General features: G+C 35.5%; 1 long non-coding RNA gene across 2 annotated transcripts in view; it reads right to left on the reverse strand.

Annotated features, from left to right (window-relative positions):
• The window catches only part of LOC128248941 (uncharacterized), a 19,971-nt gene extending 14,190 nt beyond the window's left edge, over positions 1 to 5,781 (reverse strand). For both annotated transcript variants that reach the window (XR_008265099.1, XR_008265098.1), the window contains exons 1-2: positions 5,670 to 5,781; positions 217 to 286 (exon numbers count right to left, since the gene is read on the reverse strand). This is a non-coding gene — a long non-coding RNA (uncharacterized LOC128248941). The remainder of the gene's footprint in view (positions 1 to 216; positions 287 to 5,669) is intronic.
• Positions 5,782 to 6,560: the final 779 nt, after the last annotated feature.

Consider the following 6,560-nt stretch of genomic DNA (forward strand, 5'->3'; position numbering starts at 1 on the left):
ATATATATATATATATATATAAATATATATATATATATATGCTTGAAAGTATATATATGTATGTGTGTATATGTCATTGTTCAGTTTTATTTCAAAATTTCTTGCCAATAGAGAAAGAGCCAGTTTCTAGCCGAGATCCAAGGCTCCTTCATTTGAAATTCAACATCAACATGTTCAATATCTGTGTCTCACCCAATAAAAGATAGCACTACTCACATTTGCAGAATACATCTTTTCTTTCAGCTTCAGTGACAATCAATGCTCAACTGGTATTTGTTTCATTGACCTTAAAAGAAAGAACAAAGACGACCTTGGCAGAACTTGAACTCAGAATGTAAAGCTGGAAGAAATTCCACTGACATGCTAATGATTGTGCCTGCTCTCAAACCGCAATGACACAATGCTGTGGTTTTTGTCTGAGAGAAAATCCTTTCAGAGGCAGTGTTAAAAATACATTATATATTGGAGCAAGGCAAACATCATCTCAGCAGTGACTCACAAGAACACTGGACGTATTCCAGCCTTTTGGGGCTTTGCCAATAATGTGTACCTGCCCACCAAATGCTTAAACGAAACTCTACCCTCCAACACATATGAAACAGTAAATAATACATTCACTGGTATCGCATAAACCTTGCTGGGCTGTAATAAACTCAGTGAATGCAACTGAAGCAGCATTAAATAGAAATAGCCATCTGTATACCATTCTTACCATTGAAAAGCATAATGCTATGGTCTTTATCTGAGGGAAAATTTCTTCATAGACATGTTGTGTTACAAACACAATATATATTAAAACGAAGTGAACACCATCTCAGAAGTGACTTACAAGAAGTCCAGAAGCATTCACACTTTCTCGGCCTTTGTCACTGATGTATAATAATTTCTAAATTCTGTAATTTATCTTAGGTCCTGGTAGGGTATAAAGGTAGAGTATTTCCAGAGAAGCACTCCACCCAAGTTCTGGGTTATCAACACCGTCAGATTCCAAAATAATACCAAAATTCATCAAGTGTAGAAAATCCTGGATTCACGATGGCAAAACTGTTGTGTGGGCGTAGTGAAGAATAAACTACAATCCCATAATTTACTGTTGGTAAGCAAACTTGTGAAATCCTTTATTGACAAACTGAGAAACCAGTTAAATATTGTAGCCATGTGTTATTAATGCATAATAGAAAGTAGAGCAGAACATCTGAGTGTATTGTATGTATAGAATATGTAATTTGCTCCCCCTGATTAGCTTCCAAACATGTTTTACACAAGAATATATTTGATATAATTAAAAAATAGGGGAGATGTTGTGAACATGCCAGTGTGGTTGGAGTGTGTTACTTATTTTGTAATTGGAAGCAATAAAATTTAATAAAATGTATTGTTACACGTAATTAAATAAATAGAATTGAAATATTAAATATAAAGAAGTAAGAGTTCATTAACGTGAATTTAATTTAATAGCTTCTAAAGGATTTGTTTAGTTGTAGTTTCATTAGATATATGATGGAGGAAATATATAATGTTTACTTTCGAATATTATGATGGAAATTTCATCCAAGCCCATATAAGCAGTATTGAGAAATATATTCTACGAATTCTATGCAAATCAATTACTAAGCCAAGACTGTTGCGTGCAAAACAAATGTGCAACTTGTGTGCAGGTGCAACTTTTAAAAATATCTATATATGGTAGATGGCAAAGAATAAGGAAAAGATAGATTATGGGTCAAGACTTTGGCATATTAATGTTTAAATTAATATACTAATTACCCTTTTGGGGTAATTAATGGGTTTGAAATGTTTGTATGTCTTAAGAACGTTGTGCATGAAGAAAACATGTGGAATGTTTGTTGAGAAGAGAAGCTTTGGGAAAGAGGATTTTTAGGCTTTGTGGAGAAACAGAGATTGCATTGTTTGTTGTTAACCAAGTACAAAACGGGATTTTTCAGTTGCCACATATATAGTAAAGTTTTGGTAAGACATGTTGGTTTTTGAAAGTGGTTTTAGGAAGAGCATCCAGCTGTAGAAACTCTGCCAGATCAGATTGGAGCCTGGTGCAGCCTTCTGGTTTCACCAGTCCTCAGTCAAATCGTCCAACCCATGCTAGCATGGAAAGAAGACGTTAAACGATGATGATGATGATGATATATATATATATATATATACACACACACACACACACATGCACACACATATATATATACACACACATACATATATATGTATATATACACATACACATACAGATCGTTGCCAGTGCCCCTGGACTGGTTCTTGTGCGGGTGGCACATGAGATGCACCATTTTGAGCGTGGCCGTTGCCAGTACCGCCTAACTGGCTCCTGTAGGATTTTCGAGCGAGATCGTTGCCAGTGCCCCTGGACTGGCTTGTGCGGGTGGCACATAAAAGACACCATTTCGAGCGTGGCCGTTTTCGTGCGGGTGACACGTAAAAGCACCCACTACACTCTCTGAGTGGTTGGCGTTAGGAAGGGCATCCAGCTGTAGAAACTCTGCCAAATCAGACTGGAGCCTGGTGTTGCCATCCGGTTTCACCAGTCCTCAGTCAAATCGTCCAACCCATGCTAGCATGGAAAGCGGACGTTAAACGATGATGATGATGATGATACACATATACACACACACACACACACACACACATATATATGTCAGGTGCTCTTATTTTTTCATACAAATACCACAATTGTGTGGCCTTCTATGATATATTCACATAAAGTAAGAAACTCAAAATGCTATTTTGAAATCATACCGCTTCCGTCACTAATAATGAATTTTTACTTCTGCCTGCCAGCTATTTGCTAATCACTATTTTTTCTATGTCAGGTGAGGCTAAATTCGTCTAAGCATGTGGTTGCTGGCAGATGCTTGCTACTGATGATATGCAAATATGCAGAAATCTGGATTTAACACTACTGCCAGACAATTTTGGTTGGCTACAAATATTCTTCTGTGCTTTTGAGCATAATCTGTTCATCTTTCTCAAGGCAAATACCATAGTCGTGTGGATTCTTAGATTATATCTGCATTAAATAGGATATATAGAAGGCTGTTTTGAAATAATGCTGCATCCATTACTAATAATGAATATATAAGTGTGTGCATGTGTATGTGTGTGTGTGTGTGTGCGTGTCTTCATAACTGGTATTGGTTTGTTCATGTCCCTGTAACTCAGTGGTTCAGCAAAAGGCACCAATAGAATAAGTATCAGATTTTAAAGTGCCAGGAGTGACCAGTTCAACTTTCAAGGTGGTCTCCAGCAATGTCATGGTTAAATGACCGAAATGAATAAAAGATAAAAGATATCACAAAGCACATGTGATAATTGTTACAAATGAGAACCAACAGATGTGATTGGCCATTTCCAAGCAAGATTCTCAAAGTCATTCTTCCAATGTTGACTTGGTGTTGCTATTTTTGTCCTTATTTGTCATTTTCTGCTCATTGATTTCATTAATAGGCTGCCTTGCTGAAAAGGACAATCGATTATATGAAGAGGACAGTTGACTATCTAAAGAGGACAGTTGACTATATAAAGAGGACAGTCGATAATCAAGAGAGGACAGTCAATTATCTAAAGAGGACAATGGATTATATAAAGAGGACAGTTGACTATCTAAAGAGGATAGTTGACTATATAAAGAGGACAGTCGATTATCTTAAGAGAACAGTTGATCATTTAAGACAATAGTTTCATTATTCAAAGTGTACACTTGATCATCTAAGACGATAGTTGATTATCCCAAAAGGACAGTCGATTATCTAAAGGGGACATTTGATCATCTAAAACGATAGTTGATTATCTAAAGAGAAAAATCAATTATGTAAAAAGGACAGTTGATTATTCAAAAAGAACAGTTAATCATCAAAGACGATAGTTGATTATCCAAAGGAGACAGTTGATTATCTCCATATTGTGCTGAGAGATTAATCATTTACTGAATATAGTTTTGTTATTCTATTTATAATCAATGTGCTATTTTCGTGCTTTCATAAATTTGTCATGGCTTTCCTTTTGAAAGCTTCATGTGTTTCAGATGGATTAATTTCTAATATTTTCACATTTTTCAATAACCGCCTCAGATTCCCAGGGTGCTTTTCTCTTGATTTTCTATTTGAATCAACTCCAGCTTACAGCTGCATCATAATGTAACATGACAAAATTTTCGTATAAGCACATTGGTTCTATTTAATTCAATGAAGCATATTTAATAATGTTGAAGTTTGATTTTTATTTTATTTTTCTCTATGGTGGGAAAATGTAAGAATAACTTGCTTCAAGCATAACTAATCTTTACAAATTGCAAATATAGTCAAATAGTAACTATAAAAGGGAGCAGTATAAATATGTATGCCTGCAGGAGGATTTTGTTCATGTAGATTGTGTGTCAAATTCATCATCATCATCGTTCAACATCCGTTTTCCATGCTGGCATGGGTTGGACGGTTCGACTGGGGTTTGGGAAGCCAGGAGGCTGCACCAGGCCCCAATCTGATCTGGCAGTGTTTCTACAGCTGGATGCCCTTCTTAACGCCAACCACTCCATGAGTGTAGTGGGTGCTTTCTACATGCCACCGGTACAGGGGCCAGAGGAACTGGCATCGGACATGAGTGGATGGTGCTTTTTACGTGCTACCAGCACGGGGTTTCACAACTACAATTTCCATTTGAAAAACTAATAAACTGACAACACCCACTCAATCAGTCACAAAGTATACATAATGCATTTAAGGTTAGTATAGAGTTTCACAAGAGGTGTTTTTCTCTTAGTTTTTAATATTAACTTCAAAAGCTAGAATATTTCTTTGTGCTTATCAGTTTAAGAACGAATTCAAGTTTGGAGCGGAAATAGAAGTAGTTTCAAAAATAACTTAAGTCGTGTTGATCAAGTCATTGACCACAAGTCTCTCTTCAGTCTGTCAGGAAGCATCACTCACTCATTCTATGAATGTTTACACTTCTTTTATTTACAAGGAAGAAAATACTACCAAAGAAATAGTTTTAATTTTGAAAGAAAGAAATATTTAGTGAGTAGTTGTTATTAATGGTACCTAATCTCAAAGAATAATTGGCAAAGTCAAATATGTGATATTTGGTTTTAGAACAGTAAAGTACTGAGTTAGAATCAAAAATCCACTGCACCATTTCCAATGTCTTGGTGTGCAAAGACTAGAGAGAGTTAATTTTTAGTGTAAAATCTGAGAAATTGTTAAAAACATATTAGGCATCAGTGTAAAGTGATAGTTCTTACATTTTGAGAGTGATGGTATTTAGCGAAATTGACACAGAATTAAAATAATGGTCACTCTGAAGGATACAAGAGAAGATGTTATATTGGAAGAGTAGCCATGATAATGATCAAGCAATTATTGATATTTAAACAATCATCATTTATCAAATTGCAATGATTTCAAAAGTGAGATGATATTTATTGGAGAGATCTAGTCGAGGAATATAATGAATGTATGTTTATTATCACTGGTTGATAAAATAGTTATTTTCATTTAAAAATGATGATGGATATACAAAGCACATATTTGGGTAAAGAATTGGGTGATGAGTGTTAGAACAGTGACTGTGATAGCAGGCACAATTTCTAAATAGATGTATCTAGTACTTAGTAATTTAAGAATAAATCAAATGAGTCAACTTACGGAATGAATAAGTCCTGGGGTCGATTTGCTCGACTAAAGGCAGTGCTCCAGCATGGCCGCAGTCAAAATGACTGAAGCAAGTAAAAAAAAAAAAATTAAAAAAGAATTTGTGTCATTTTTCAACAAAAAAAATTTCTAAAATAAATTCTGGAAATGTACGCACCTCCTAAAGTTTATTTTTATTTTTGTGGTAAAAAGTGTGTAAATTACATAGGTTTTTGCAGTACTTATAGAAACAACTTTGGTAAGATAACATGCAGAAACTAAGTCAAGGTATATACATTAAAATAAACTAACATATTCTGCATATCCTTTCTCTAGACATGAATCCATATTTCTGATGGAATTAGCATTCACCTTATCAGTTAATATCCATGTTTTATGTTGGCATAAGTTGGACAGTTTGACAGGATCCAACAGGTCAAATAACTGCCCCAGGCTCCAATGTGTACTTTGGCATGATTTCTACAGTTGGGTGTCCTTCCTAGCACCAGGGACTTTACATTGTGGACAGGGTGCTCTTTTCACTGCACCGGTACTAGTGAGGTCATCGTGCAGCTTGCAAAACTACAATTCCTGAGAAAGGTGGCTTTATACTAGGAGATTAGGAATAAAGCTTGTATATGTGTCCTTGGTTTTGAACTGTGCTGATTTCATCATCAGACATTAGTTTGGAGGTCTGTGAAAACATTTCCAGATTAGGGCAAACATCTTGCCTGAAGACAGGTGAGGGTTGGCACCAAGAAGAGCATCTGACTGTAGAAAATTAATGAATTTTGTTGATCCATGCAAGCATAGAAAAGTCTAAGTTTTAAAAAAATCACAACATGGATGACAAACACAACAAAGTTAATGATGATGATGATGCTGGTATTGGGGGTGGGGAAGAGG

Source organism: Octopus bimaculoides, chromosome 10 (assembly GCF_001194135.2).
Source record: "Octopus bimaculoides isolate UCB-OBI-ISO-001 chromosome 10, ASM119413v2, whole genome shotgun sequence".
NCBI classification, from domain to species: Eukaryota; Metazoa; Mollusca; class Cephalopoda; order Octopoda; family Octopodidae; genus Octopus; species Octopus bimaculoides.